Source organism: Ascaphus truei (genome assembly GCF_040206685.1).
Source record: "Ascaphus truei isolate aAscTru1 chromosome 13 unlocalized genomic scaffold, aAscTru1.hap1 SUPER_13_unloc_3, whole genome shotgun sequence".
Classification (NCBI taxonomy): domain Eukaryota; kingdom Metazoa; phylum Chordata; class Amphibia; order Anura; family Ascaphidae; genus Ascaphus; species Ascaphus truei.
Genome location: NW_027453847.1, coordinates 399,160 through 410,598, shown reverse-complemented (window position 1 = coordinate 410,598; position 11,439 = coordinate 399,160). Strand labels below are relative to the sequence as shown.

Sequence of the window (11,439 nt, the reverse complement as noted above, 5' to 3'; positions counted from 1 at the left end):
GCTAACACTGTCTGCTGCTCCCTGGATAGAGATAGATAGATATTGTTTTTTGCACCACTCAGCAGATAGTCTGCAATCTGTTGGTTTTAAATGCTGCTCTTTGTTACTTTGGCGCCTAGAAACTCTAGAACGTACTGTATACTCCCTTTGTGATATCATCACATGGGGTGGTCTGGCTACAGAGACCCAGACATACCATGTAGAACTAGGGTGGGGAGGGGGTGAAATAAAAACCCCATATCCTGCAAGGAACGGCCATTTAAAAAAAAAAAAGTAATCCAGATTTGTTTGTAAATGTGCTGCTTTAAACAATATTTCAAAAGGCATCAAACATACAATTGGGACTTTGAAATCACCCTATACATTGTGTATTGCACTTATCTCAGTATAATAATAGAGAGATTTGTATCTCAAACCAAAAAAGAAAAGAAAACAATCAGCCAGAGAGGTGGACATTGGAAAGAGAGGGATACATTTTTACTGCTGCTGCAGCAGCGACTCATATTCTACAGTTCTTGGCCCTTTTTGTTTAGAATGTTTTTTTCATGAATTATATGTGTTTCCGTATTTCCCAATCCACCTGAATTTATTCCTAAATGTCTGCGCAGGTGCCTAATTGTCATTTCTCCCTGTTTGAGATGTTGCTACCTGGCTAGTTGGTGGGTGGGTGGGTGCTCCTTTTATGCCACAGTTATTGACCAGGCCCAAAGCCCAAGCAGTGGCAATAGCAGCTTGTCTGAACAAACACCTGTGCTGTGGGTGGTGGTGGTTGTTGTTGATTTTTGTTTCTGTTTTTCTAACAGTCCAAAAACAGGGGAGAGCGCGCACGCAGTCCCCCACTACCAGAAATTGTGCAGTCGAGTTTCCCGCATGTGGGGAGATCGCAGAGGTCAGCTAGCTCCAAGTGCAATGAGCAAGCCTCACCCTGGGAGAGCCACCTAAATGATCATTTTTTTTTCTTTTTAAATGTTTATTTAAAATAAAAAACCGCCCCTTACATTACAACAACCCTTCCATTGCATAAGTTCATGACCAGGCATATAATACTTAATACTACTATTACTCCCTATCAATGCATTCAAACAAACAGAAACATCTCTACAACATCCATACTTTCTTCTCTTTCATCCCATCCGTACCACAACATGTTTTTCCTTCGCAGCCCCTGCTGTGGAAGGGAGCCCCGGCCCACCTCTTCTCTCCGAGAGCTCCACGAAAAGGACCCTCTCAGCTTCTAATGACCCAAAACCAGAACTACTTTCTCCATTCTATACTATCCTCCTTTTCATAAAAGCATACTTTTCTACACATTCATTCGCCTTGTATGCCTATCTCACAAAATATATACTCATAACTCCTTTAATACCTTACCCCAACATTGCAAGCAACCAACATTGCCACTCTATTACATATATCCTATCTTAAATATCATTTTCCAGAGCAAAAAACACAAGGTTTACCCCCCCCCCCCAAAAAAACCAAAGTACTTCTCTAACCTCTACTTTATTATCAAGGGGCCGATATTATATTCTCAAACACCATATTTGAATAGGACTCAAAATCTGATTTCCTCATTCCTCTTTTATTCCGAAAAATCTCATCTAACCCATCTATCAATTGCTCCGTAGTCATTCCCGGATTAGATTTTTTTAGCGCCAGCATCCAGCGCTCCGAATTCCCTATCCTCTCCACCTCCTCTAATTTCTTTTTTAAGTTGCTCTCTCCTTTGCTTCCTCTTTTCTTCCCTGCACCCCTTCTTCCGACACTATTTTCCTTTTAAAATCCACCCCCACTGTCTTGGCTCCACTACTAGGCCCTGCCTTTTCTTCTACGTGGCTTTGGCTTACTACTTTCCCCTTCTGTTCTAAAAGAGGTTCCACTTGCTTACTTATTACCACCTTTTGTACTTTTACTGTTTTAGCTTCTACTCTTTTTAGGGTGGGATACCCAGCGAACTCCCCACTCACTTTCCTTTGCACCTTATCACTATTCTGTCTATGCTGCGGTTGCCTACGTGGCTCTCCCTCTGATTTCTCTTTCCTTTTTAGGGACTTTTTTTCTGCCATTGTCACTTCCATTCCCTCAACCTCTAGCGTCTCTGGTACAAAGTCATTACTCGTACTGTCTATTCCAAGAGACATGTCCTCTTCTCCCACCTGTGAATGTTCAGGCGAAACTCCCACCTCTTGCTTGTCTTGGGCCTCCACTTTTTCAGCCCAATCAGGGCTCAGGGGGTTCATCTCTTCCATCTCCGCCACCTCTGAACTGTCTTGGCTTGAAACTTCTGATTCATCTGCCTTTCTCCCCTCCGGGATGCTTTTAACTTCTATATCTGAGGATTCCGAACCGGCTTCTGAACCCCCATACTTTTCCAGGTCATGTACATCAGGGGAAAGAGGCTGCTCCCCCTGCTCCTTCCTCAAGTCCTCCAGGTACATTTCCGTCAGGATCGGGTCGATCTCAATCTGGGTACTCTCCAAAGCTTTGATTTCTTCTTTTCCCTCTGCGGGCTCTTTTTCCCCGGCAGTCGCCTGTGCGTAAGACCGTTTTTTACACTGTCTCATTAAATGCCCTTCTTCTCCACAGACATCGCACTTTCTGGGGGCTCTGCAGTTTGCTGCTGTATGTCCCTCTTCTCCGCATAGTCGGCAGACCACTTCAGTTTTTGGACAATTCTCTTTTGTGTGGCCATACGTAAAACAATGGTGGCAGTACGTGGGTTGTCCTTGATACGTCAGGAAGCCTCTGTCTCCTCCAATACTGAAACTGGCTGGGGGCTGCTTGACTCCACCTACGCATGTAGGATCTTTTTGAATCGTACCCAGAATTTCCGCTTTCCGTTATACACACCATACGCATTGGTCTGCTCCACTCCTCCTTTCACCATCGAGCAGTATCTTTCCAAAAAATAGAAGCTTGTTTGCGTACGGATTGTACATATGTACAAATATCTGGCGATCTTCAATCATAAAACAGGGGTAAACTGTCAGTCCATGTAGAAATTTGTTTTCTGCACTTGCCTTGCAAGTCTCGTACACCTTCAAAGCGTCTTCCTCTTGAAAGAACGTAACGTCACAAATCCCTTGTCGGGGGAAATCCTGGACGCAGTACAGCAGGTTTGTTCCAGCGTCGCACAGCTGTCCCAACACGTTCTCGATGATCACCGTCAAAACGTCACTGGATCGGACATCCTCTCGAGCCTGGAACCGGACAGTATTCCGTAAGCGTACTTCCGAGTAAGCTGCCATCGCTCGTCTACCGATAAAGCTCAGGATGGCGTACCCCCCCAAAAGCAGCAAGTGGCTTAAGACTCCCGAAGGAGCCGATGCCACAGGGCCAAGGGGGCACAATCCCAGCTAGTTCCCTGCAGAGGAGCTTCGAGACTTTTTTTTTTTTTTTTCAAAATTTTATTCAACACCTTTTTTAAATTTACAGACTTTTTTTTTACAACCAAAAAAACACATAATTTTTTACAGCCATATTACATTAACAAGACACAAAACATGCTATATTTACATTTTCTTCCTCCTTCCTTTCCCCACAGAAAATTACTGTTCACAATCACAATTACACACTCTTTCATCCCATTCTGTCACCATTCTTCCTTCCCAGCCATCCCTCCCTTCCATACATTTCCGTATGCTTTTCCCCCACGGCACCCGCCGCGGAGGGGAGCACCGGCCCACCTCTTCTCTCCGGTAACTCCACGTAAAGGGACCCAGACTGTACTACTGTACTTCTCAAAGAAAGACAAAACTCTTCTTCATAAATATTCTCTTTCCCTTTCCGTAAAAGCAAACGCTTTTGCTCACTTTCATTCCCACTCACACAACTCATAACCAGTAAAATTAAACTATTTTTAACCTCCGCAAATATCATTCCCAAAAAATAAATCACATTATCTCACGATGTACAATCCCCTTTTTTCTTATGATCTGGTAAAAACTTCTTCAACTTCACACAAGTTACATACCCCTCCTCCTCCTTCTCTCTAGTTGACTCTTCTAACACACAACCATCTTATTCCAGCTATTCACTTTCCACAATGCATCACTTTCCACTTTCCCCAACCTTTTCTGATCCAACAAGTAGTATGTATACATTTTACTTAAAATTATCCTAGTACATGCTTTCACATCTAACGTTTCATTATTGAATATCATCATACTTCTCACCATCCACACAACCTCTTTTACACAATTTATTATTTTCCATAGTACCCAACCTTTTTCCCCTTTTAACTCACTTAACCCATAAAGCATCATATTGAACTCCAATATATGGATTCCTCCTAGTTCTCTAATTAGCTTCGCTAGGTTTTTCCACACAGCCCTCACAAAAAAACAGTTCCAAAATAAATGTACTATGTCTTCTACGCCACCACATCCTTCTCTTGGACACCTATCCGACACTGTCATACGTCGTCTCTTTTGGAAGACTCGGACTGGCAGACACTTGTGCACAGCCATCCAAGCAATATCTTTGTGAATATTAGATAGACCCTTGAAATCTATGTTCTTCCACATCAGTTTTAATTGTGACATATTCAGATTTCCGCAGCATTCATAACTGTCTCTCTCCAGAATCACAGCCCTTATTTTCCTGTGATCTTCCCATAAGGACTTTTCTACATCCCTTAAATTAAAACCTCTTATGAAATGTTCAATGACCCCATAATTATCTGGGGTCACAAAACAGAGTGGCCTCCTCAAATCTGTCCTGAACAGACCCAGCCTCCTTAACATACCCCCTGCCGCATACCTTGCTAAACAGGCCGCCTTTGTATCCTCACTCTGAATTCTCTTTATACAGAGCTGGGCATATTTTGCTCCCAGGATAACTTCTATCCTGGGGGCCCCTTTTCCACCTTTCCCTTTTTCCTTCCATACAATTTCTCTCTTTAATCTCTCATTTGTTGACCCCCACAGAAAACTGAACAAAAACTGAGTAATTTTTCTAATCCATTTTGCCGCGGGGGGAAACACCAGCCCTATATGCAGCAAAATTGGTACCAACACCGCTTTTGTCACCAAAATCTTCCCTTCCATTGAAAGCTTCCTTAGCATCCAAAAATTGATTTTTTTTTCTATTCTTTCCCCTACCTTTACCCAATTTACCTCCCCTGTCAAGTCCTCATCGAAATAAACCCCTAACAGTCTTAGCTGTTCCCCTTCCACAGGGATCCCACACTTTCCTAAATCATGCCAATCCCCAAAGGCCTTACAAGCACTTTTCCCCCAATTCACTCTCAGCCCTGAAGCGTGACAAAAGGTATCAATATGTAACTGCGCTCTATGAAGAGCCGCCTGTGTAGTACACACCAGGGTTAAGTCGTCCATATATCCTAGAACTTTGATGCTCCTTCCCCCACTCCCTGGGATTTCAACCCCTCTCACCACCTTGTCCGCTCTGATAGTCTGCAACAAAGGCTCTATAGCGCAAATAAACGCCAACGGGGACAGAGGACACCCCTGCCTTACCCCTGATTTCACCCAAATTTTTTCAGTAAAACAGCCATTTACTAAAACTCTACTATTAATACCTTTATATAAACTACCTATCCATCTAACGATTTCCATTGGTATTCCTAACTTTCCCAGGACTTTAAACAAAAAGGCATGAGACACAAGGTCATAAGCCTTCTCAAAATCAATATTTGCAATAACTAGTGGTTGCTGCCGCTCCAAACAATACCAAATTAAATCCCTCAGGAGAATTAGATTCCCTACCATCTGTCTCCCTGGTACACCACACACCTGCTCCTCTTCCACCAATTTACATAAGAAAGGCTTCAATCTTAGCATTACCACTTTTGCAACAATTTTATAATCTGAATTCAGCAGAGTTATAGGACGCCAGTTAAGGTCTCTTTTGTCCCCCTTTTTTTTGAATATTAATGCAATTATACCTTCTTTAAAGGATTCCGGCGTTTCTCCTAACTTAAAAATTGTGTTGCATAACTTAAATACCTCTTCTCTAATTATGTCCCACATATAGGAGTAAAATTCATGTGGTAACCCATCCTTACCAGGTGATTTTCCTTTCCTTCCATTCCTTATTACCTCATTTAATTCTTCACTGTTTAGATCTCTCACCAAGAAAACCTGATCATCTTTACTTAGTTTTTCCTCAATTTTTTCAACTAGCTCTTTTTCTAAGGACATATCACGCTCCTTTTCCTCATATAATTTGGAATAAAAATTCTCACAAACTTTCAGAACTTTTTCCGTCTCCTTTACCTCTGCCCCCTCTTCATTCAACACAGGAATTGGACTTAACTTCCCTGTAAATGCTTTTTTAAAGAAAAAGGAAGTACATTTTTCATTCTTTTCAACCGCTTCCACTCTTGCAGCATGAATTATCCTTCTACCTCTTTTTTCCAGTAATTCCTCAGACTCCACCCTAACCCTCTTAAGATCTCCCTCCACATCCTTTCCCATCTCTTTTAACCTGAGGAGAAACTGTTTTCTCAGGATCACCCTCCTGTAATCTTCCTCCTGTTTTCTTGCCAACTCCTTACCTTTCCTAATGAAAAACTTTTTTGTTTCAATTTTTACCCACTCCCACCATTCCAGTATTCCCTTATATTCCCACATTCTCCTCTTTAAATAAACATACAATTTCCCATACTGATCCTTGATCCCTGGTTTTTCTAATAGTGAAACATTAAGTTTCCAGTAACCCCTTCCATACTTTTCCACTCCCTCTACTTCTATTTTACATACAACACATGCATGGTCAGAGAAAAGTACTCTTAACCCCTTCCAGCTCTCCACCTTCAACCCTTCAGAAATAAAAATATGGTCAATTCTAGACTTTACCCCTCCACTCTCACAAAACCAAGTGAATTCCCTTTTTTCTTTCCCCCACACCTGCAAAGTATCCTTAAAAGAAAAATCACCCATAATTGTTTTCAACAGTACCCCAGAACTATCAGGCTTACTCCTGTCTGCACCCCCCACCCTATCCCCCTCCCTAATTATACAATTAAAGTCTCCTAACACAAAAGTTTTCATTCTTCCAGGTAAAAACAACCTCAGTTTCTCAAACAGCAACCTCCTTTGATTTTCCTTTGGAGCTGCATATATATTAAATATTCTGAAACATTCCCCCTTCCATTTCACCAAAACAAAAAATAACCTTCCCGGTTCAATTACCTCACATTTGCATATTTTAAACTCTTTTCCCTTAAATAATATCCCAATCCCACTGTTTCTGCTCTCTAGGCAGCATGACCACGCAGATTCCCCCCACACCCACTCTTCTTCTTTTGGGGGTTCAGTAATTGTACATTCTTGCAAACAAAAAATATCACATCTTTCTTTTGCCAGTAAGTCAAATATCCTCACTCTTCTTGTACGCTTTCTCAAGCTCCGTACATTTAATGATGCCAGCGTCAAAGTCATTTCTTCTTATACTAGCGTAACATGAAAAAGGCACAATCCCAGGTAACAATTATAAAAAATTATACTTAGCTCTGTCCAGCACCTTCCACCGTGGGGGACCCCGGAGACTGAAATCCACACCTCAAATTCTCTGCCGCAGCATTATCCGCATAGGGAAGGCTCTGCCCTCCTGGTGACCCCTGCCCATCTGGCACGCCCGTCAAAGGATATGCCGGGGAGCGCAAGGGGCTAGCATCCAACCCACCACCCCCCACCCCCTCCCCTGAATCAAAAAACACACAGGTCTTCTCTTCCTCTTCTCCTCCCAGGCATTTTGTCTTTGAAGGGGCAAAAGATTCTCCCTCCATCTTCCTCTTTGTCCGACGTTCCCCTCCTTCCGATGTCTCCATACATTGTTCCTTAATTTGCTGCTCAAGGTCTTCCACCTCAGAAACCATGGCCTGCAGTCCTGGGGTTCCCTCGCCTTCTCCTTGCATCAGGTCAGGCTCCTCCCCCTCTCCTATGTCCGGCTCCGCCTCCTCCCCCCATACCCTTTGGACCTCGTTCTGGAGAGCATTCTCAGCTGGAACCACGGGCGTTTCCTCCATACGCTCACCCAGCTCTGAGTCTGAATCTGGCAGCTCCTGCTCAGCTGCTGCGTCACCCCTCGTTAAGGCCTCATCAGTGGGAGCCTCAGCAGCTGGTTCCACGGGCGTCGCCTGACTGCTTTCAACTCCATGCCGCTTATCATACTCACTGTCCTCATTAACCCATCCCTCTGGGCGCTCTGCAGTCTCTCTTCTTCTCATAATCTCTGCATACGACTTTTTTTTTGTACAAAATCTCGCCATGTGCCCTGTTTCATGACACAAGTCACATGTAGCTGGCTCCCGGCACTGCGCAGCGTGGTGTCCCTCCTTCCTACATTTGCGACAAAATTCTACATCTTGCTTAGCACAGCCCTCCTGCGTGTGCCCAAACTCCATGCACCTCCTGCAATATAGCGGCTGGCCCCGGTAGTACAAGTACCCCCGGTTTCCTCCAATGTTAAAGGTCCCCGGGGGGTGCAAGACTCCCCCCAATCCGTCTGGGGACATCCTCAGTTTGCACATATATCTGGTCTTTCCATTATAAATGCCAATCCTGTTTTTCAGTCTCTGTCCTTTCTTGACAATCTCACAGTACCGTGACAGGAACACCATAATATCTTCCTCTGGTGTAAAAGGGTTATACGTATGCACAATTATAGCAATTTCTCCTATTGCAAACAAGGGTACCAGCTCTACACCTCGCATACAGTCCACATCCTTTTCCCTCTTTGCTCTTTCCATCACACCCATACATTTGTTACCTTCTTCAAAAGCCACATCATAAAATTGCTGTTTGAAAAATTCCTGGATGCAATAAATATCTCCACGTTCAATCTTCAGGGTGTCTTCCAATATCTGACTGTAGAACTCATCCAACCCCAGAAATTTGGGAGCCTTATCCAATCTGAATCTGATGGTGTTTTGAACGAAACTTCCACGATTATCCATTCTGCTTCTCAAAAAAAGGTCTTTCACCCAAACACGATACTTCTAGGCTCCGCTCCTCAAGCACAAGGCTATGCCTGCTCCAGCAGCGCCCCCCGCAGGATCATGGCTACGTAGTGTACTCCCCTGCCAGGTAAGTATGAGTTGGAATGGCGCTGGGGGGCAACTAGCCCTGTCCCAGGACAAGTGTCACCCTTGTGGAGAGAGCAGCCTGGTCATTGGTGCAGCGGCAGCAGCCAGCAGCGGCAAGCACCACAGTAGCTGAGGCCTAGTATCTGAGCCAGCACCTGCAGCAAGGATCAGCTTAGGCCATTCCATGCAAACAATTTGTGCAGCTGCAGCGAATATTTGTCAAACAACATAGATCGAAGACATCCCCTCCCTAGAAGCAAAGCCCCTCCCCCGCCCATCCGACAAGCACCCAGAGAAGCCAAGCTTCGCCGCAAGGTACTTCTTCTTGGTTTTAAAAGGAAGAAGCAATCACTTTGAACACCGCTCAGCTCTGTCATTTCAGCTGGCGGAGAGACCGATAGACAGACAGACAGACAGACAGACATGGGGACACCATATTTCTGGGGTGGCTTTCTACATCTTCCCTACCTGCTTGCACTCTCTCTGCTGCTGCTGCTGCTGCTGCTGCTGCTGCATAAAAAGGGAGAGATGCCCAGTCCTGCTGGCAAATTTGACACTTTGCCCCTTACCAGCATGGCTGCTTACATGGCATTTGCATAAATATAGAAGCAAGCTAACACTGTCTGCTGCTCCCTGGATAGAGATAGATAGATAGATAGATAGATAGATAGATAGATAGATAGATATTGTTTTTTGCACCGCTCAGCAGATAGTTTGCAATCTGTTGGTTTTAAATGCTGCTCTTTGTTACTTTGGGGCCTAGAAACTCTAGAACGTACTGTATACTCCCTTTGTGATATCATCACATGGGGTGGTCTGGCTACAGAGACCCAGACATACCATGTAGAACTAGGGTGGGGAGGGGGTGAAATAAAAACCCCATATCCTGCAAGGAACGGCCATTTAAAAAAAAAAAATGAATCCAGATTTGTTTGTAAATGTGCTGCTTTATACAATATTTCAAAAGGCATCAAACATACAATTGTGACTTTGAAATCACCTATACATTGTGTATTGCACTTATCTCAGTATAATAATAGAGAGATTCGTATCTCAAACCAAAAAAAGAAAAGAAAACAATCAGCCAGAGAGGTGGACATTGGAAAGAGAGGGATACATTTTTACTGCTGCTGCAGCAGCGACTCATATTCTACAGTTCTTGGCCCTTTTTGTTTAGAATGTTTTTTTCATGAATTATATGTGTTTCCCTATTTCCCAATCCACCTGAATTTATTCCTAAATGTCTGCGCAGGTGCCTAATTGTAATTTCTCCCTGTTTGAGATGTTGCTACCTGGCTAATTGGTGGGTGGGTGCTCCTTTTATGCCACAGTTATTGACCAGGCCCAAAGCCCAAGCAGTGGCAATAGCAGCTTGTCTGAACAAACACCTGTGCTGTGGGTGGTGGTGGTTGTTGTTGTTGTTGTTGTTGTTGTTGATTTTTGTTTCTGTTTTTTCTAACAGTCGAAAAACAGGGGAGAGCGCGCACGCAGTCCCCCACTACCAGAAATTGTGCAGTCGAGTTTCCCGCATGTGGGGAAATCGCAGAGGTCAGCTAGCTCCAAGTGCAATGAGCAAGCCTCGCCCTGGGAGAGCCACCTGCAGGATCGTGGCTGCATAATTTACTCCCCTGCCAGGTAAGTATGAGTTGGAATGGCGCTGGGGGGCAACTAGCCCTGTCCCAGGACAAGTGTCACCCTTGTGGAGAGAGCAGCCTGGTCATTGGTGCAGCGGCAGCAGCAGCAGCAGCATCCAGCAGCGGCAAGCACCACAGTAGCTGAGGCCTAGTATCTGAGCCAGAACCTGCAGCAAGGATCAGCTTAGGCCATTCCATGCAAACATTTGTGCAGCTGCAGCAGCAGCGAATATTTGTCAAACAACATAGATCCAAGACATCCCCTCCCTAGAAGCAAAGCCCCTCCCCCGCCCATCCAACAAGCACCCAGAGAAGCCAAGCTTCGCCGCAAGGTACTTCTTCTTGGTTTTAAAAGGAAGAAGCAATCACTTTGAACACCGCTCAGCTCTGTCATTTCAGCTGGCGGAGAGACAGGGGGACACCATATTTCTGGGGTGGCTTTCTTCATCTACCCTACCTGCCGGCACTCACTTTTTCTGACCTCCACTGACACCTGCTGCTGCTGCTGCTGCTGCTGCTTCTGCTGCTGCTGCTGCTGCTGCTGCTGCTGCTGCTGGAGAGGTGCCCTGTCCTGCTGGCACACTTGTCACTTTGCCCTTTACCAGCATGGCTGCTTACCTGGCATTTGCATAAATATAGAAGCAAGCTAACACTGTCTGCTGCTCCCTGGATAGAGATAGATAGATAGATAGATAGATAGATATTGTTTTTTGCACCACTCAGCAGATAGTTTGCAATCTGTTGGTTTTAAAT

The 11,439-nt window shown here is 44.5% G+C and overlaps 1 non-coding gene and 1 pseudogene across 1 annotated transcript; both read right to left on the bottom strand.

The window, feature by feature from the left end:
* Positions 1-811: 811 nt before the first annotated feature.
* On the bottom strand, positions 812-970 carry LOC142474045 (U1 spliceosomal RNA). The gene has a single exon (XR_012790115.1). It is a non-coding gene; the product is annotated as a U1 spliceosomal RNA (small nuclear RNA).
* A 9,552-nt stretch (positions 971-10,522) lies between these two features.
* On the bottom strand, positions 10,523-10,695 carry LOC142474022 (U1 spliceosomal RNA; annotated as a pseudogene).
* Between the last annotated feature and the right edge of the window lie 744 nt (positions 10,696-11,439).